This window comes from Gossypium hirsutum, chromosome A01, assembly GCF_007990345.1.
Source record: "Gossypium hirsutum isolate 1008001.06 chromosome A01, Gossypium_hirsutum_v2.1, whole genome shotgun sequence".
In the NCBI taxonomy this organism is placed as follows: domain Eukaryota; kingdom Viridiplantae; phylum Streptophyta; class Magnoliopsida; order Malvales; family Malvaceae; genus Gossypium; species Gossypium hirsutum.
Window position 1 is genome coordinate 16901676 of NC_053424.1, and position 22771 is coordinate 16924446.

A 22771-nucleotide genomic window follows, 5' to 3' on the forward strand; every position below is an offset into this window, starting at 1 on the left:
TATAATTTTATTCATTTCTTTATTATTATTATTGTTTTACTTTATGTTTATCTATTTATTTATGTGTCCATTATTTTTTTTTTTAAAAATGTTTTAGTTTTTTTTATTTTGTTTATTTACTTGTTATTGTATATAATTGATTTTTTATATATTTATTTTTGTTATCTTCGCTCGTATTATTTTTACTCGCATTATCGTAATTGATATTCCGTCACATCAATTTTTACCCGAATTCGTAAAAAAGGAAAATTTTGGAAACAAAAGCAATACTCGATACTTGGGATCTTCGAGAGAATTGGGCCCTAACGTGCTGGGTTCTAATTTTCTGTTGAATCTAAATGCTCGAGAATGCTCTTTAATAAAAAAACATAAATAAAAACTCATTATCGGGATTTCAATATGTTGTGTCCTAACGCATTGGATATGACACGTGGTTTTCTCGATATGAGGATTTTTCGAAAGTAAAGGCAATATTCCGTATTTAGAAAATTCGAGAAAATCGTGCCCTAACTTACTGAGATTCGATTTTTCTCGTTGATTTTAAGTAATCGAATATCCCTTTAAAATTAAAATAGATGAGGTTTAAATAAAAAATAAAAGGAAAGCTTACTCTCAAAAAATACAAGGTGTCGTGTCCTAACTTACTGGATGTGACATCTTGTTAATTCGAGATAAGAAGGCATTTTTCATTTTGACTTATCCAAGTAATTTTTTTAAAAAAAAATAACGCAATATAAAGAAGGACCTTATTTTTAAATTCTTTTCGAGTTTTTAATTTTCGACATAAAGACATTAAATAATCAACTAAGGTACCAATTTTGGGCGTGTCGAGGGTGCTAATCCTTCCTCGTGCGTAACCGACTCCCGAACCTTTTTTTTTCTGAATTTCGTAGACCAAAATCGTTGTTTTCATAAAATTAAATCATTTATTAAAAACAACCACTTTTTGAGGTGACCCGATCACACCTCATCAAAAAAGGATTGGTGGCGACTCCCGTTTTCATTCTTTTTTCAAAATCCAAGTCGACCCCGTTTTCATCCAAAAAATGGTGTCAACAGGTTGGTTTTCTGTGTCTTCACCATTGAAAGAGCTCAAACGTTGATTTTGTCTCTGTATTAAACCGCTAAATGCTCTATAAAGAGTTAAGGCTCGTGGAAGACGAGGTGGAGTATCAGGTTGGGTGGTCTTTTGCTTCCAATGTTGGATTTGCTTCAAAAGGATCTTCAAGCAAGCGTAATCCATGTAAGCTGCCTGCCATTCAGGCACCATTTGAGAAGCAAATTCCTTGCCAAACTTCATCTCCAGACAATGGCCGCTAAAGCAGATATGGATGAGAAAGATGGAACAAATAGTAATTTGGGGTGAAGCAAAGGAAAGGCAAGGGCTCAAGTATAAAAAGGAATGAGGATTACTCCTTTGGACATTCCAAGTTGATGTCTAAGTGAGGAATCAAATATAAAACAGACCTTCCTGCCTGTTTCTTTGTGATATTAGTATATGTTGATTAAGTGTCTTAATCCCCTTCTTTTCATAATATAATAATTATATTGCCTACTGAATTTTGAATTCTAAATTGGCCCGGGGGGGGGGGAATAAAGCAAACGCACTACCCCACCTTTATATTTGAAATATAGTAGTAGGATAGCCATCTTTAGTTGAATTCTAGCATCTGTGTGGTAGTTTAAACTAATGGCATCTGACTCAAGGATGGGTCCGTCCGTACATCCTTTTCAACCTCCCGTTGACTGACCCCCACAAGAAGTTATAGTTGCATTTGCTGACCCCCAACATCATAAGAAACCCAAACCGGCATGTCAAAAGGAAAGCAAATCAATAGCTGCACCTGCACGCATCATTTATCCTATTAACAAAGTGAACCAGGCTCTAAGGGCTACATTAGCCCAGTTCAAATCAATGTTTTTTAAATCAAATCGGTAGTTAAATCGGTTAGACTATCAATTTTTCATTCAATTGGTCCAGATAATTTAAAACAAATAAATTATTTAAAAAAATTATAAAAATTGGTTCAACCACTCGTTCAACTAATTTTTAACCCCAATTAATTGATTTTTACCGGATCACGAATCAATCGATTTTTTACCTTTGATTGGACCAATCTGATTGACTAGTTCAAACAATCCTAGTTCAAATATGAGAGACTTCGGCCCAAAAAAATTGAAATTAGACAAAAACTATGGATATATTACATGAAAATATATAATAAGAAATTTATGTTTGAAATTTTAATGGAAGGAAAAATTAAGGGTAGTAAAATATGTCTATACTTATCTGAATAATATATATAATTACTCAATATATAATAAAAATATATATAGATGAGCCTAAATAAGTGTCATTTACAAACATTGATTGGTTTAAGCAAAAAATGATCAAATTTGGGCAAATATGTATGGTACCCATATCATGAGTCCAAAAAAATTCTTACTCAACACATCAATACCTAATTTTAATTTTTAAAATATTTTCTTCCTAAATAAATTGTTGAAATGGCAAATGATTTGAGCGAAAATTTAGAGAAAATAAAGTTTTAAATTAACGCCAAGTTAGTTTATAGCGAAAATCAAGTATTAAAGTTCAGTACAAAATTTGTTTATAGCGGGGAGGGGGCTAAATATTTGAGAAACGACGACGACCATAGTACATTAATTTCAACATTATTTGGCTTAATAAAGATGCAATGAATTCAAATGCATTTAATTATTGATTTCAATTTTTCTTTTTAGATAATTTATATCTGACCCATCTTAATTTCACTTTTTTTTACAATCGGCTTTGACCAAGTTTCTGGTCAAACTTACGTTTCGGTATGGACCCAATTCTTTTGGAATAAAATTGATCTTTATGCAAAAAATAAAAAAAATTTAAAAAAAAAATTGGTGGCAAAATAAACGAAATAACTCTTTTTTCAAAAACACATGAAGCAATGGGATATAGATTCTGTCGTGCGTGCATTAGACAATCTGACATTATTTATATGCATTAATTTAGACTACTAATGGATGACAACAAATTAATATCTATTGATGGGTATAGGGTTACACTAAATGAGTAACTTGGGTTGACTAAATTGTAATAAACACTAAAACACTAGAATGTAGAATTCAACACTTCAAAATATATTATTTCATAACACTGACTTTTTACTCCTCCATAAGAACATGACAAAGGGTCTCTGTGCATGTGAAGATACCAAACTCGAAAAATAACAGCTAATTTGGAGATAGAAAATGCACTCGAGCAAGTGTGTACTCTTTTCCAGCTATCCAAACCCCTGTTTGCGACCACTGCACATCTTCCCAGTCAACATTCTCCACCAATACCTGTTTCATCACAACAATCTCCGTCACTAAATTTTCATGCCATTACTTACATTAGATGGACCAATCTGGCAGACTGAAAAGGAGAATAAACAGATTATTTATGCCTTAACAGCATCTAATGTAGGAGAACTAAGAATATGTGCTCTGGGAGTTGCCTAAGCTTTCAATATCCGTCATCTAAAACGTACCGATGGTCTTCCGAGCTTATTCTATCATATTATCATGTGCTTCTACTGCAAATTCGAGCATTTTATTCCTATTGGCTTTATGGTAATATCTCAAAGGATAATTTACAATGGGAAATGCTGCAAAGAAACATGAGTTGCCAAGGAAGTAAATTCTGAAACGGGAAGTACCTCTACATGCTCGAGTGGCAAGGGAATTCCAATTGAACGCATGACTTTCTGGGGAAGGGGCTTCTTACACCGAGACCATCTGAAAACATCTATCAGGGTGTTCTCAGAGTCGTTCTTTTCACCATTTGAGGAATGTGCGTGGTGATTTTGAGACTTCTCTGTATCTGCTTCATGTGCTTGAGACGCTGCTGTAGCTTTCACCATTTTCTCTCCAGTAAAACATAGCTCATACCTTCACATTAATTTAAAATATTTAAGGGGAAAAAAAAAAGGAAAAGAAAATGCCAATAGTTAGCACATCAACTATTATGAGTTTGTGGGCACTCAGCTCTTCTAAATAGGTTAGAACACTCTTAAACCAGAACAATTTAACTATAATGATCAAATCACTGAGAAAACCAATTAATATTATAATCCATCAGTCCATTAACTCAGTTTGTTCCACGGGATTTTCATAATAATGTGAGACAATTCCTGAAAGAATTGAACTGTTTTCAGAATCAATCAAATGAATAACTGATTAAGCATTTAAATTGTTTGGTTAATTTGGTTTAAAGCTTCCCATACTGATCTTCTGAAACTTAAGGCTTCCAGAGATGTTTTTTCATGGACGTAATTGAACTTAAATAATTTGCAAACAATCCAAGTAATAGTGTATAGTAATTGAGGTACAAAAATAAAAAATATTAGCAGATACGCAACATCAAAAATGGTATTTGGCAAATCGCTGAAAATTTTAATGCAGAATATCAAGCACTGGTAGAAATAAGGAAAGGGGAAGAGAAGAGAAGCAACTAATCCAACTTGGCAAAACCACTAGTCAGCCTTTTTCATCAAAAATCAGTCATTGAATAGTATTAGTAGTAGAAAGAACTTAAGAAACTTGTGCAAAGGTAAAGGCAGGGCCAAGAGAAAAGAGTGAGTGGAGGTAGAACATCTTGCTCTCAACTTTGTTACCCTTCCATTCAACAGTCAGATAGCATCCAAAGCTTGTAACCTATCTGATATTTTAAGACTACTTTTTAATTGGAATGTTCTTAGGTGATATTCAATTACATTTGTAATATTTCAATATTTGAATTATCAGTTTGAATGCATAAACATCCCATCAAATATTTACAAGCCAATAGAGTGAGTGTTTATTCAATAACTGCTCAGAGAGCTTTGCTCACGAATATAAATGAGCAAAGAAAATAATGAGCCAAGCAGCACCAAGCTCAAGCTCAACTAATTGTTAGAATCCGAGTAGCTCATAACAAGCCCACAAGTGGATAAATTAACTTTCATCACTAACCACGAGAGAGACTTGATATGATATTAGGTTCTTTCCATGCTTCTTGTCAATGTTATATACTAGTTAAATCAAATTAGATTTAAGAAATTAAGCTAGCAGCAATTAGAAAATGTAATTAATAAATTAAAAAGGGAAGAAGAAAAGCCAAAATAAGTAATGCAACCATCAATCTTGTTGCATAAACGACAGTTTATACAAATAATAATACCTGCACGAATGTGTCTCCAAGTACAGAACTTCACCCTTCTTCAAACGAGCAGATGTATAAAGGGGTTTCTTCAGACCCTTGTCAGCAACTATACTGATACTATACTTAATCCTGTGGAATTGGCAACAACATTCATGGAAGAACGAAAGTTAAGGAACAGCATAACAAGCAATTAAACAAAAGACAATTATGACATTCCATACTCAATGTCCTTAAAACTTCAGGTTCTGTAACAGAGAGAGATACAGAAAACCGGACACTGAAATCCAACAAATCAGAATGGATATACTTTTTTGCACCATTAAGAATTTCTTTTATTAATACTTCAACTGCTGAACTAGTACTAGACTTAAATATTGAAAAAACAAAAAAAGAACTAGGATTATAGTTCTGATCACCCCCATTGCACCATCGTTTCTTTAATTCTTGATTTACTCTCATCTTCATCTTTTCTTCTTTTTTTTCATCTCTATTCAATGTAACTTCACTCCCATTTACTCAGATTTGTGTGAGAGTGCCGGATAATGGTATGTCTTGGACATAGTTATGTCCAAGTTTTTCCATGCATTGGAAGAGTCTTGGAGGGTCATATCTCCATACTTATGTCCGCATATGCATTGGACGAGAATACTTAAAGAAAAATAAAGAGAGAAAGCAACATTGTTTCACTCTCTATTCTCAACTCTTTCCTTCTTGTATCATATCATATGATCTTAAAATGATTATATGATACTAATGTGACAAGAACATTTTCTAGTTTGGCCCAGCTTCTAGAGTCTGTACATCAAAAAGCTCAACTAACAAAAAGATAGGGTTGATTCTACGGGAGAGAAAGAAAAAGAAGAGCCATTGAGCTTCAGTAAAAGTTAAAAATTGGCTTTCCAAGCATAAAAGCAGAAACTTGAAATCAAAATGTCCGAAAAATGCTGAGCACTTTTTTTAAACTCTATTTCAAAGTACTATTGATCCATCCTTTTCAAATAGTTCTATAAATGAGTAATTAATTAAGTATATCATCAAAGCGCCTACTCTTTTTACTACAATAAATTGAGCTCCTTAAAAGTTATTTATATCCAATTAAAGCCCTTAGCTGGATGAAAAATGCCATGTGGTTTAACACGTCGCATCTCTTTGCCAACTATAGTAAGATGGTACATAGAACTGATGGAGTGGGATAACATAGCATTAGTAGATGTGCAAAATATTTAAAACATATATTTTATTCCTTATTTTTCTTTTTCATTAACACCATATGCCAAAAATTAAGTGTATGAAATTATTTTGTAATGTTCCCCAAAACAAAATAAAATCTAGGTGGTGTAGAACTCAACCTAGCTAACCTAACTCCCTAAATAAAAAGGCATTGTAGAATAAATTCAGAGGCTTCTAGAAGATCATAGCTGAATCTGCAGATTAACTTAAAAGTAATTAGTCAACTCATTACCAAACATACTGAAATATAGTGTTCAAATCCGACACAAGGTTTCTGGAAGAATCAGTAACTTGTACAACTACAGAAAATTAAGAATCTTAAATTTAAATCTAAAATTTCGATTCTAAAATATGATTGTAAAGTAACCTGTACAACTACAGTAATTTGTGCATTAAAAATCTCCATATATCTATAATCAAAATGCAAATTTGAAAAACTCCAAACAGGAAATCTTAAATAAGTCTTGAAGGTACCAAGGCTCATTGCATAGGTTGTACTGTATCGTAACTTCCCGTACAAATCTTTGCTGTCGTAAGGCATTCTGAGAATTGAAAAGCATCACAAGAGCTTATTTCTATTAAATAAACAGAAATATAACATATTAGATGATACTAATAGCAATAAAAGAAAGATTTCAAGAACACAAAGTATGAAGCTTTGCATTTCTTGACTATATATGAATCATTACTCTTAACGAACTGCTGCCAGAATAATACGCAGATACCATGTAAACCAATACCAAACTTAAGAAGAAAAAGGCAACATATCTAACTTATGGGGCAAATGGTTCCGCCTTTGCCTCATACTTGTAGCATGCAGGTTTTTGCAACACCCTGCATTGTGCACAATAATTTATTCCTGACTAAAAAAGGCTCGCACGAATACACATGCATGTGGTTCGAACTGTCGACATAGTAAATGGTCATGTTTCCAAACAGTTGTAAACCTATTTCCCAATTCTAACATAATTTATTCCTGACTAAAAAAGGCTCACACGAATACACATGCATGTGGTTTGAACTGTATGACATAGTAAATGGTCATGTTTCCAAACAGTTGTAAACCTATTTCCCAATTCTAACCAGGGTTACAAGCTATTGATGCCAAAAGATATGAGATATAATAGTCTACCAAGGCAAAAGCATTGCATGTCACATAAAGCAATACAAACAACAATTTAAAACAACAGCTCCTTTAGAAAACACAAGATAAACTAAAAGTAGAACTTCAAAAATTAGATGAACAAAGGAGGAAGGAAATACAGAAGCTGCTGCCCTAGTAGTAATTGTCCGTTCTACAGCAACTGGAGCAAGGGTGGGCTCCACTGTTGATGAATGTGTAAGGCATGGCTCCAAATCAATGGTTCCGCCTCCTTTCTGAAATATAATATAGCAAGAAAACACAATATTTAAGAAACAAAAGATATTATAATCATTTATCTTAAATATCAGCTTTCCACAACCTTATTAAAAACTAATGGAATAAAGGGAAAAAAGACCAGAAACTTGTAACCTTAACAATGCAGCATCGTTCAACACGATAACTACAACTGATTCCAGCTCCCCAAGCACGGGAACGAACATTGTTCCTAAGTTTAGAGGTGTAGCCTAGCAAATATTGGTCCTATAATGTCAGAATGTTGCATAAAAACATAATTCCAACAAATAATAGAAATAAATAGAGTACCTGAGATAAAGAATATCTAAGAGCTAATCAAACAAAACCACCAAAGAAACCAAAAAATAAAATCAAACCATGACAATGGTTCAGCTCAAGTCAACTTTGGTCCATCTCATTATTTTGGGTTGAGCTAATAGAAAACGTAATTATTACGTAATAAACTTTACTAATTTTTAATCAATTTTAAATGCTTATCTTTAAATGTTTCCTTATTAAAGCAACAAGCAGGATTTTAAAATGCGGTTGCGGTTGCATTTTCGGTAGCATCGCATTTATCGTGATTGTGGATGTAACGGGGGTCATTGCAGACTTTGCAGTCATCACGGTCGTGAAATTTTTTTTGTTTCGCACAATTTATTTTTATAATATGGCTATTATAAGTCTAATCATATAATCTTATTTTAAATCATTTTTAAAGCATTTTATTGCAATTTATAATTTTATGTACAAAAATAAAGTAAAATTTGTACTTTATAAAGTATTATAGCAAACTATTCAATATTCATGGGAAATTCTAGCATGAGCTCCACTAAAAATGGCTTAGAAAAAGCTTTTACTAATATTTCTAACGATTTACCAATATTGGCTTTTCCAATATTTCTAAGGATTTACCAATATCGTTAGATATTTTGGTAAAAGCTTTTCATAAGCTTTTTTCAGTGAAGCTCATGTTAGAAGTGCCCCATATTCATAACATCAAAATAAATTTATAATTTATAATACTTCTTTAGTTATTAAAAGTTTAAATCTAATTAAAGTTTTTAGTTTTTAATTTTAAGAATGGTTCTAAGTTTAAGATTTTTAATTTTAAGAATAGTAAATTATGAAATATTTAACTTTCTTTTAACTTTTACTATCATAAATTAATATTAGTTTATAATAAACTAGATGTCATTTTAATTATTATTTAAATAAATAATAAAACAAAACAACTTTAGATGCTTCTCGAACAAGCTTCGTTCATTTGGACCGTTATAATTAAATTAAAGTTTAGTATATAACATTTACTATTCTCTCGTGTGAAATAATATTAATAACTTTCCTCTTTCCAAAATAAGAACAGAACAATTCAAATATAAACTATCAAACTAATTTAATTTATGAAACCCGCTTCTTTCTCTACTCTTTGGCCTCTGCTTTAGTTTTCGTCCCTTCTCATCTCTCTCTATCTACTATCTTAGAGTTTAGTAAAAAATCTGAACTTTCTGCTCTCAACTCTCTTCTCAAGAACTAACTCTTATAAAACACAATCCTCAACTATTTTTGTCTTCACCCCATTCTCACCCATACCCGACATGTTACAAAATAAGAAAAAAACCCTGTGCTGTGTGAATTGATGAGTGAATGTTCGTTTATTACTCTTAAAAACTATTTCCAGTGGTTTTCACTCTCTCTTTCTCTGTAGTTTTCATTTTTCTCCTAAGGTATGGCAAGTTAGCGCAAATAGCACCCTGTTTTTCCTTGCTATCCTGCTTTTTTGCAGCCACTATTGGTCAATAATAGTGTGAAATATTTTCACACCGCTATTGAAGAGATTAGTGGTGGTGGCTGGCAGCGCTACCACGAAGGCCACTATACCGCTATTGCGCCGCTTTTTGAAACCCAGGCATTGATGCACAAAGTAGAGCTCATACGTGCTTTATTTTTAGTGACTATGTTTAATGTTAATGGAGTTAAGCTGCTGAGGCATATGTTACTGGAATTATTGGAAAAATAAAATACAGCTGAATTTGGACTTACAATCTTGTGGTGGCAGCACACGGATAGTAGCACGTAGCTCTTGGATAGCTGGTGGAGGTGGAGAAGCAGTTGGACGGCAGTAACCAGTATGCATAAGAACTATAAAGAAACATCACAACATCAATGCAGAAAATGTGTTAAAGGATAACAGTTCTATGATTCACATGGCCAACGAAAGGTTAGTACTGATTTCATGTTGCCATTACAACATACCAGCAACAAGGTCAGAGTCATCTGTGTATATATCAGTCCCCCATAGCTGACCACCCCTGACCTGCACAGAATGCACTTATTTATTTTTTATTTTTTCAAAAAAAAAAACAGATAATGTCTTTGACAACTTTCATCCAATTTCAAGACCATCAAGTTCGCATTATAAGGATCCCTCAAGGTAGAAAAAAAAAAGGCAATCAAAACAATGAGAAAATATCGCGATTAATAAAAGTTTTCAGCTTTTGCAAATTGCACAAGAAAAAGAACAAAATCCTCAAAAGAAGGAAAAAATATCTCTTGGGTCTTACCTGACGATTTGTGGCAGTAACATGCTCAGCAGGGATTTGAATTTCAAGAGTAGGGCCATTTTGAGAGCTTTCACCATTTTTATCAGCTTGAGAGGCTTCATATTCTTTCCACAACTTAATCAGCTCTTGCATGCATTCACCAACTTTATAAACAACAGTAGACACTTCAGGTTTACCTGAAACACAAAAAACATCAGTAGATTACAAAGAGAATGTAACCCCCAGAAAAATGCCTAAAACCTTTCTGTTCAATCAATGACCACAAACCCACTTCACAGTTGCATTTAACAAGCAACATATAATAGGTAGGAAAAAGAAGAAGCAACAATAATTATTCATCGCTCACAAGACCTACTTAGGTAACCAGGTTATAAACAAGACAACGCTTATAACAACTGTAACACAGTTCCTCCACTCATGAGGCTCTAATACATTGGAGCTTCTGTCATCTCTAACTCACCCAACTTCCTTCTAAGCATCCATGAATCCTAAAAGTAATTATAACCTTTAGTATTTAGAAACTTGACTATAGAAATTATCATCTATCTTGATGTCACTGATTTAACTATTCCCTAGCCTTGTCCCTTCTAAGTTAAAGACTTGAGTGAATTAATGTAGAACAACCTAATATACATCCTAATACAGCCTGCAAATCAAAAATAGAGAAAATTTCATCGGTTCCAGTCTTCATCTACCAAATCAACGTGCAAGGTCAAGCCTAAACTACCACCATAAATGACACTTCAAACATACAAAACGTAAATGTCCACATGTTAAGCACAGGCCAAGACAAGCTTTGCAACTAGGATAGGTTCTTTCAGATCAGTCTAACTTCACTTCACCAGATCATAATGTCCCCTTCAATCAAATATGAAAACAAAATTGCAGCTAAAATGTTGAAATCCAGAATGCACTAAACCACATCTCACCCTGAGATCTGCAATGTAAAATAAACACTATGGTTAGAGAGCAAAAATAACAAGGGCAAAATACCAAAGTAAAACTTGTTGAAAATGAAAATGTAGCTACCAAAGCTTCAACCAATAGAACTTTTAAACTCACTTAAAAAGAACTTGTATAATAGCTAATTAATATGAATTTCACTTTGTGTAATGACTGAAAGACAGGAAATACCCTCAGAACAAAAAAAAATTGTAATTAGTTAAGCATCAATTACATTGCATACAAACTGAGAAAGTACGATGCCATAGAACAAATATCAGCAACATTATTTTTTCACAATAAGACCAATAGCATCACGAATACTTCTAAAGACTTTCAAAACATCACTGAAAATAGCCAATACAAATAGGCAACTCAATTAATTTGCAAACAATGGTAAAACCAATGCCAATCAGAAGGCTGGAACAAGGATTATATAGAAAGTGGCTGCATATTGAAGGAGGTGGAGACAAAAGGAAAGTACTAGAGAGAGGGAATGCTTATTACAAAGGCTAGAATGCATGGAGATTTTAAAGAGAATAATTTCATATAACATGTAAGCCGCAGTAAGGAAAATATGCTTGAAATTAAAACAAACACTACAAAAATAGGAAGACACACCCTTCGTTGTCTTGAGGTCGGGGTCTAAAAGAAGGCTCACGGCTAGCCACTTGAGGGCTGCCTCTTGGACGAAGCATCCTTTTACGCTGCTGGACTCCAGAATTAAAACCTTCCTTTTCCCTTTCCGTAGCCCCTTCACCATCTGCACACCCATCATCAGATTCTTTATCAGAGCACTTGCTGCGCTTCTCAGGTCTGTCTCCTTCTGTGTCACCGTCTCTTTCTCTTCTCCTATCTCTAGCTTCTCTATCAACATTTTTCCAGCTATCCAACTCTTTTTGTTTTTTCTGCTCAGATGCCTGATTTTCCTGCTCTTGAATTCTAACAGATCCATCTCCTAATTCCTTCTCATTGTTTAATCCTTCTTTCTCTGCTCCATTCAGTGGCTCTCTCTTGATATGATCCTTCTCCCTCTCTTTTGGCCTTTCTTTTTCCTTCAAATCCTTCCTTTCTCTTTCCCATCTCTCTGCTTCTCTCTCCTCTCTTGCAGATTCTTTTACCTCTCCGCAACTATTACCAACATGTGTGTTGTTCCTACGATCACTTCTTTCCTTATCTCTATCTCCCCAATCCCGGTGTTTCCCATCTTTTCTTTTCTATCCTTGTCTTTAAACCTATCATCACCTTTTGAATCAAACTTGTTCTCACCAACAGCCTCGTGACCTTCAGCATAATCTCTTTCTTCAGTAGCAGGACCTTCCTTTACAACTTCAACTGTTCCTTGTGAATTAGCACGTTGGATATGCCATGGATCTATGTTTCCACCTGGGGGCTCTGAATACCTTTTTCCTCTAAGGTAATCCCTTGGATCCTTCCAACTCGAATGAATACTAGCCCCACCATAGAGATCCTTTTCCACCTTCAAATCACTCTTCGGACCACTATAATTGTCTCTATCATGTTTCAATTCTTTACTCTCATCCCCCCTACTCTCAAACCTACCATCCTTTTCACCTTTCCCACTTTGATACTCCCTCTTTGCAGCCTCAGCATAGAACTCCCTTGGTTCCACTCTCTGTTCTCGACTCTCAACCCTAACCTCTCGGTTGTCCTTGGCCTCCCGCAACTCCATCCTACTCTCAGAACAACCCTGATGAGAATCCATATGCGAATCATTCGAAGCAATAGTCGAAGGCATTCTATACATGGAGTGCTGTAGAGGTGACCTTCTACCTGAATCACGAAGCTCGGTTCTAGGAATCCTAGGCATTCTAGCATCTTGCCCCATGTCATAAGGAGCAGGATGATGGTACTCAGTGGGTACTGAAGACGAAGGCATTTTAGGATAATTAGCAGTATCCTCATGAGGGTATTTGGAGGCAGAAGAAGATTGAGCACCACCTTCTTCATGAGATCTCTTTGGAGCACCACTCATATTTTCAAATCCCCTTCAAAACAATCACTTAATACCTAGATGAATTAAAGCAAAGCAAAAAAAAAAAAGTATCTTGTTTTCCTGCAAAAGGAAAAGAAAGAAACCCAAATGTTATATTCAAAATAAAAAACCGAAATCAGAAGAAGGTGTGAAAAGAATGTTGTAAGAGAAAAGGCATAACGCAAAAACCTAGTAACATGTGTTTGAGTAGCAGAAGAAAATATATCAAGAAAAAGATATAGGAGTGAATAAGAAGAAGAGAAAGAAAATCGAGAAAATGTGAGGAGAAAGGAGAGCTCACCTTGGATTTTGGGAGTGAATTGATGAAAAAGTAGGGATCGAAGACGAAGCTGATGTGTTGTGGTTCGGGAGGTTTTTCTATTTCAGTTTTAATAGAAAGACAAATTGCTGAATGTTAGAATTGGATGCACCAAACCCAAACCCAAACCCTGTCTTACAATGGGTAGGGCACATCAAATATCCAATCCACCATGTGAATAAATAAATATATTAAAATTATCTTTTTCTTTCCGTTTAAAATAAATAATATTATTTCACATTATCTTAGTTTTCTATTGTTTGAAGTATAATTAATTTTATTTTTATTTTTTTAAAACTAAAACATCAGTACCAAACGAAACAAGGAATCAATTTATAATCCAAGCCAACACGTTTATCTTGTACACCTTAATTTAAGATTCTTAGAATCTAACGAGTTCATATAGTGGTTACAAGATGAAAATAAGAAATTAGAACTATATGCAATAGATAAAATTACCCAGCAAGGTGGTGAGCTGCCTTATTTACAGTTCGACGCGTCCACTAGAAAGACAAATGTTGGAATAGAAGCCCCAACAAAAAATAACAGAATAAAATCAGGCCGAAAGAGCCAAACTGTCACGAAGTTCAAGCATTGATGACTTCTAAATAGTCTAACTCCAACATAATATTGTCGGAACCCGAAGCTTTTAACCAAGACAAAACCTCGCGAATGGACATAGCCTCCGCAACTTGTGGCTCTAACAGCAGAGAAATATGTGTAAAAGTTCGCATGAAGCAGCCATTAGCATCTCGAATAAGTGCAACTAAACTAGTCAGGGGCAAAGCTAAAAAATATATATATTAAGGGGTTGAAATTAAATTATAATTTTTATGATAATAAAAATGTAATTTCATCATTTTAATAATCAATATATTTATAATTTTTAAATAATTGAATTAAGTTTTTATCATTTTTAAGAATGTAAAATATAATTTTACTTTTATTAATAAAAATTTTAAATGATCTAAATAAAAAACTTTCTATTTAAAGGTGATTTGACCCCTACCAGCAGCCCTAGCTACGCACCTAAAACTAGCCAAGTTTGAAGGCAAAAAAACAAGCGGCGTCGACATTAAATTTCAACATACCATGCGATGGCTTGGCCTACAAATGCACACTCAACATTTCAGCCGTATCTCGAACGTGCATAGCCTCAAACAAACATTTGGCATAATCCCAAACATACAATAAAATATCAACAGAGGCTACAACCTACGCTATTGTTAACAATTTCAACTGCCAGCAACAGAGATTGTGGGCAAACCAGAGACACTAAAAAATGACCAACATTCTTTCGATGTAACTAGGATTGTGTGTGTATATATATTCATTATATATTTTCAAGAGCATTGAATTGTTTCATATATTAAGAAAAATAAAATTATGAGTAATACTGTATTAGAATTAGAGTTGCATATGGGTCGGACCCTAAAAAAATTCTAGGCTCAATTGATAGGCCCGACCTAACTCAGCCTGAAAAATGGATTTAAATTTTTGCCCAAATTCGACCTGAATAAAAAAATGCTAAAATTGGGGTCTGATTCGACAGTATTAATTTTTAAAAATTTATTTTTTATATAAAAATTAAAATATATAATACATCAAAAACACTAAAAATGTTAAAATAAATGTTTCCCAACAAATTGAAAATAAATTTAAAAAACTCTTTATATATAAATCAGACTAAGATAAGTGCAGCTTAACAAGCAAATGCATCTAAAATAATAGCAAAATTAACAATAAAATAAAAATTATACAATATCTAAAAAATAACAATAAAATAATAGCAATATAATAATGAAATGATAGCAAAACAGTGGGAAAACAGTAGCAAAACTAGATTACTTTTTTTTGCAAATTCGAGTCAAGCTAGTGCAAAAAAAATGTTACTTGAGGCCTGGCTCATTTAAAAAATGGTTTTTTTTACCCAAGCCCATTTTTCAACCTATATTTTTACTCAAATCCTTCTACTTTTCAAACGACCGGATAGTCTGTCTCATGGACAAGTCTAGTTAGAATAATATTTATAAAGAGATTAAAACTGTAAAACTTTTAAATAATGTAGAATAAATTAAAAATAGTTGAGAAAACCCAATTATAATAATAATTTGTAGATATTTAACTTCCATAAACGGAATAATTAAAAGAAAAATTGATTACACAAAAAGTTATTAGCAATAATTTTTAAAATTACAAAAAAGTAAAATTAAAAGCGAACATATAAAATTACAAAGTGATTTTAATTAGCATAGAGAGAAAACCTTTAAAAACTGAAATGAAAGAAAAATTAAAAGATTATAAACTATTCCCTTACAATTCTTTGGTGCAAAACTTTGTTTAGTAAACTGATATTTTGTGTTTCAAGAAGCCGACGATATTTATATGAGAATAAAAGTTGGTCAAAGCTTAGAATATTTTATTTAATGTAATCAATTTAATGGTATCTAATTTTACACATTCTCAAATTAAGGCAATAATTTTATTTTCAATTTTTTATTAAATTCCTATTGTAGTATATGTTGTTTGTAACTATATTAATTATTGCAATTACAATACTTTTTTATTAGTATTCGTTGGTATATGTTGTAATTTATTTGTTTAACTGTTTTGAATTCAACTTTAAATGTTTTGTTTTGCTTTGACAACAAATAAAGGTTAGAGGTGTTGCAACAAATAACACTTCACATCCTCGAACGAGAGTTTATCTATGTTATAAATTAAGGTCTCCTTAAAAGACTTGTATGATGAGGGTAAAGAGCACAATAATAGTATAGCCTGATCTTAATCATCAATCTTAACCTCAACATTCTTTAAATCATTTAAAAGAGTAATAAATTGACTAATGTGATCTCTAAGAAGCTCACCTTCGTTCATGCGAAACATAAATAGACAATATTTTAACACTAAATGGTTAACTAGTGACTTAGTCGCATAAAGAGTTTCTAACTTTTTACACAAGGTAGATGAGGTTTTTTCCATCAATATCTTCTGCAATACCATATTCATGAGGTACAACTTGGATTGCAGACAGGGCATTTTCATCATGCTCTTCCCATTCTATTTGATCTAAATTCTCATGTTTTTTTTTCTGGTAACGACCTTTTTCAGGCCGGTCTGAACTAAAATTGTCATAATTTGAACTTGCCACAGATTGAAATTTATGATACCATTGAACTTCTCAATGTCAAACCTTGTTGTTGATATCTCTGAACAGGCTGATTTACAAAAATTAGACTAACACTGATACCACTTGTTGAAATCGACCCGATTAAGCAACGAACAAGTAAAAATAGCAGAAGAAATTGAGAAATTGAACACACAAATTTAACGTAGAAAAACCCTCCAAAGAGAATAAAAAACCGCAGACAAAGATAATTTTACTATAATGATAAATCTATGTATTCAATTTCTCAATTTCTTCCACTATTTTTTACTTGTTTGTTGCTTTATCGAGTTGATCCCCAACATTTATTATATATTTCATATTTTTATGATTAAATATTTGATGCTAATACTTTATGTATATAAAATTTCTAACTAATAATAAAACAAAATAATACAACATATTAAGAATTAATAAAGTAAGACCATACAAACTTACCTAACCAAACTAGCAACAAATAGAGGGGAGCAAAATTCGATTCGATTCGAAAAAATTAAAAAAAAAACTCGAATTTCGAGTTATTCGAGTCAACTCAAATTTTTTTTCGAATTACGAGTTTAAATCGAGTTGAATTTTCGAATTCGAATAACTCGAATAATTCGAATAACAAACTATAATATTTTACATTTTTATCCCAAACTCTCAAACCTTTTTACTTTTCTCTCAAAACTTTTACTTCTTTCCACTTTCCCCCAAAAACTTTTACTCCCCTCTCATCCCAACCACCAATCTACCAAAATCCATTTTCCACCAAAATTTTACTCTCCCATTTACTTTTTCTTAAAATTTTACTCCAAAAAACCCTCAAAACTTTTTATTTTTTCCCAAAACTTTTACTCCTTCCCACTTTTCCCCTAAAACTTTTACTCCCTTCCCATCCCACCTCCCATCTACCCCAAACCCATCCCCCCCCAATTTTTTTAAATATTTTTCCTCCAAAATTTTACTCCCCCATTTACTTTCCCTCAAACTTTTATCTCTCAAAACTTTTTATTTTCCTCCTAAACTTTTACTTCTCATCCTTTACTCTCAAATAAAAAATCAATATCCAAAAAAATATCATAAATATAAATAGTAATAATTTTATTTATATAAACTATTTATATTATTAAATTAAATTTCACATTTTATATTATTTATATTATTAAATTGTTTAGTCATATTTAATATTTATATTAAAATTGAATTATTAATTATGCCGTAAAATATTCGTGCTAAAACTTTATATTGGTATCAATTTCACATTTTATATTTAAAATAACTTTTATTAAAAAAATCACATTTTTAAATTTAATATATTTTTTAATTCCAAAATATATAGTGACAAGAATCTGAAAATAATTGAAACAACTAAGCAATCAAATAAGCTAACCCGTATATAAAAGATTAATAAATAAATTATGAGGTGATGGAAGTTAATAAATAATTTGATTAAGGTGGACGAATTTTATTATGATAGGTGACAGTGGTTATAAGGACCCAAAATTATTTTTTAAAATTTAACTCGAACAAATATATTCGATTCGATTCGATTTGAATTCTATCTCACTCGACTCGATTCGAGAAAATTTCAAATCAAATTAGGATAATAAAGTATGATTCGTCAACTCGATTAACTCGAAATTTTTTCATTCGATTCGATCGAACGCTCACCCCTAGCAACAAATACGTCACCGAAGACTATTTCACAATTTTTCCTTTTTTCTGCAATTATGCTCCTATTGGTTCAATCCTTGATCTATATGATAATTAAGTATAATTTATGAATTCAAATATTTTACAATACTCAAATACATGCATACGATTTATTAATTTCATTTTACAATTTTTTTCTAAACTTTTATATTTTATTCAATTTAGTTCATAAAATCGAAATAACTATATCTTTAAAATTTAAGCTTCATTTTTCAATACAATTTCAATTTCATCCCTATACAGCCCTCTAAATTCAAAAATTACAAAAATTTCATGTTAATTTTAAAATATTTTCATTTTAGTTCCTAAGTTCAAAATTAACAAAATTCACTTTACAATTTAGTCCATAATCAAATCTAAGCTTATAACCAAGCTATTTAATAGCAAAAACATCAAAAACCATAAATGACAACATTTCAAAATTTTAACAGTTTTACGATTTAGTACTCAGACTAGCTAGATCTAGCTACAAAGATACCAAAAACATAAAAATTACGAAAAACAGACTAAAATATCATACCCATGCAAAGCTTGAAAGCTTGACCGAATGGTTGAAGGTTAACCATGGCTTCCTAATTCTCTTTGGCATCCACAGTTGAAGAAGAAAGAAATAATAATGGTGTCCACTTTTGTTTGTTTAAATTGTAACATATAATATAAAATTTTAATTATAATATTAACATATTTTAACTTTAAACATAGCACTAACCATCCAACTCACTTAATTTTTGGCTAAATTGCCACTTAAATCCCTTTAGATTTATTAATCGGTAAAATTGTTAATCCAAAATTCAATTCGAGTATACAATAACTTTGTAAATATTTAATAAAAATATTTACGGACTCAATTTACTGAAATGAGGTCCTGATACTTCAATTTCCAAAACCGCTGACTTTTGAACTGATACACTTGTACCTTAATTAACTGTAATGCCCCAAGTTTTTATTTATTGAGTGCTAAAATATGTCAAGAAAATTGATTTGGTTCAGTGGTTAAGTGTCTGGTTATGTGCTTAAAATCTTGTGTTCAATTCCTTTTCTTTAAAATTTTTTATTAATATTCTGATCCTATATTTGATTTGGCACGTTTGGGTTATCTCTTATTTTGTATGTTTATCAACAAGAATGAATCTATTGGTTTAATGGTTAAGCATTCTCTTTCCCTTTGCAACTCAAGTTCAAATTTCGTTGTGCTCAAAGTGGAAATTGTTTTTGCTCTTAAATTTAAATTCTCTTTCCCTTTATCTTCTATTTTGTTGTTATTTTGACTAGTGTTGTCACCTTTTCTGGATTCATTGCTGGCCGTACGTGATAGGGGAATTTTGGTGAAGACTGTATAACACGTATTCCTCCTACGAGTTAAGTTCAACAATTTTCTTTTTAAGGAACTCGAGTTGCTGCTGTAGTGTCGACATCCCAAAAACAATCAGGTGTGTGTCTCTAACTCAAAAACCTGTGGATTTGTGAAAAACCGAAAGTGATAGTCAATGGCACATGGGCATGTGCCTTACCATGTGAGCTACACGAGTTGGCCAGGTAAGGTGTGTGGGCCATACAAGCGTGTATGCCCATTTCGAACAGTTTTGTAGGGTCGTATTTTGGGTCTACTGCATGAAGTTAGCAATATTGTAGTATCTACTATGTGATTACATCAATGTTCGATAAACACTATCTGTTATATAAGTTGTATGTAATTTTCTGAAAGCATGTTGAATCACTCAAAATTGTATATTCGATTGTATGTTGTTGTGTACGAGCATGACTATATTCAATAACTTTGAGTAAGTTTTTATGCATGCTGCTGATCTGGTAATTTGTATGTTCTGTTGGCATGTTTCTGATCTGTTATGTTCATAAATGAGCATGATTAGTTTAGGTACATCTAAACATGCGTTAAATTGTTTGCATGTGCATTGGGGTGGGTTATGAATAATATGGAGGAAGTTTTGACAGACTATGTTCTGTGATTCTAGCGGTTTACTTGCAAAATATGTTTTTGGTAGTTTAACTGCAATATTCGTTTCTGGCGATTTTTTGCATTATATCTGGCAGCTTGACTGCATGATTTTCAGTGGTACATGACCACTAATTTAGTGTGTTGGTTGGATGGGTACTTAAAAACCCTAATTGGTGTGTTGGATAGACGAAGATGGTGTGTAGCGGTTAGGGGTAAAAATTATTCTGTATGACATTGCAAGGCTAAGTATGCCTTGTATTCGATTTTCTACTTTGATATGTATGGTCTGTGCATCATTTGACTGTCTGTTATGTTTTGGGCCATGACACACACTGGACTTTTAGCTCACTTAATTATTTTATCTTCACATGTAACCCTCAAGACTAGGATTGGGCGTCATTCGAAAACTTTGATACAGATTCTCATAAAGAAATTGGGTTTCAAAGGTTTATTTTGATTTTAAAACATGAACTTTTTTTCTAACTGTTGATAATATTTGGGACTTCACTTTTGGTTTTGAGCTTTTGTAGGGCTTTGGTAAGGTAGTTCAATTAAACTGCAAGTTTTCTCCAGTAACTAAACTGGTTGCACCTTTGTTTTCAAAATTGAGTAATTATGAATTTTTACTGTTGCAAACCAAGATAAGTTAACGATTTTTCTGTTGGATGACTAAGTTAATAAGGTAATAATTGTTAAATAACAAATGTGTTGAGAAAGGTTCGCATAACAACAGTAAAGATTTCTAAAAGTAAATAAATTGGATTTTTAAAAAATTATTTCTACAAGATTCGACCGAAACATATAGACCGAGTTTAGGGTGTTACACTAACTTTTCAAATAACCAAAATTATTAGACCAGAATTCAATATAATAATGTAATGACCTCGTAATTATTAATAAATAATATTTACTGACTCGATCAACAAAAAATGAAGTTCCAAAACTACCATTATTAATCTTGCTAAAAATCGAATTGTTACAACTAGTAAAATTAAGAAAAATATATATTGATATTAGTGAATAGCTACTCTCTTCAAATTACCCTAATAAGTTTATTTAATGATTTCTAACTTGTTAAAGATATCAAGGCTATGTACTCATAATGGAATATAATATTAAAAAAAAAGTGAAACAGTCAATTGTTGAAATTGTTAATTACATGAGTTTAGTCTATTAGAATCCATTCTCAGCTCAAGTTTTATTAGATATATATATATTAATGTTTTAACACATAGCTTAATACAAACCATACCAAAATTACCTTTTTTACTCAATTTTCTTTCCAACCAGAAAACCAAGTATCCAATCAACTTTTATGCCAAAAAATTTAAAAATAAAATAAAAGAGCTTTACATTATTTGTGGTTTAATATGACAAATTTGAGTGGCTTGATTAAGATGAACAAAAGCAAGTTTAATGAATGTACCTTAGAAAAAAAATCAAATAATTGCAAAATTAAATAATAAGATAAACAATGTAATAAAATAAATGAATGAGAGAAAGAAGAAGAAGAAAAAAAACAGCTTCTTTTTAGAATAAAAATTTATAAATAAAAATATTTAAAAGAAAAGAAAAGAAAGAGATGATATGCTTAAGGTCTAGAAAAAGTAGAGGTGACTCTACAAACCTATTTTTTCTTTTTGTACTACTAATAGAGGCATTTATGTAAAATTTAAAGTTGCAACTGTAAGACATTCAAACGTATAATTATCAATACGTTTTATGTAAAAAAAAATAGTTGAATATATATATTTATATAGATAATATTTTTGATCGAAGTGATAGAAATATCGGATTAATATAAAAATTTATATGCATGACAAGTATAAATATATTAATAAATTTAACAATTAAATTATTAATATTAATCGTATAAATAAAACATGGTAAAACATTACAAATGTTTAAAAAAAAATTAATTGGATATAAAGGATAAAATAGAAAAACAAAAAAGATAATTTTAACCTAATAAATTTATTAAAACCTAATATAAAATTAATATTGTAAACACTGAAATATTTAATTGAATAAAAAATAACAAAGTAAAAAAAGACATTTTTAATCTTATTTACCATATCCAATAAAAACAATAAAACGAAAAGACAATTTTGATCCTATGTACTTATAGTTAATTTTAAGCTATTTACTTATATATGACTCGCTTAATAACTGGTTTTATATAATAAATAAACCTGTGTAAGACTATTGACAAATATATACTGTATTTCTTTAATACCAATTTACATCCGCATAATTCCTTTTTGAAATTTAAGAATAAAATTTAAATCTTTTTATTTCCAGCATTAAATATTGGCTGTACATTGAAGGGTTAAAATTAGATT

The 22771-nt window shown here is 31.6% G+C and overlaps 1 non-coding gene across 1 annotated transcript; it reads right to left on the minus strand.

Moving 5' to 3' along the window:
• Positions 1-3022: 3022 nt before the first annotated feature.
• LOC107917865 (uncharacterized) lies at positions 3023-13751 on the minus strand. The gene is made up of 12 exons (XR_005926411.1): positions 13594-13751; positions 11918-13373; positions 11284-11291; positions 10355-10530; positions 10047-10107; positions 9834-9932; positions 7926-8020; positions 7676-7789; positions 6887-6954; positions 5201-5311; positions 3699-3930; positions 3023-3342 (listed from the first exon to the last, which is right to left on the minus strand). It is a non-coding gene; the product is annotated as an uncharacterized protein (transcript).
• Between the last annotated feature and the right edge of the window lie 9020 nt (positions 13752-22771).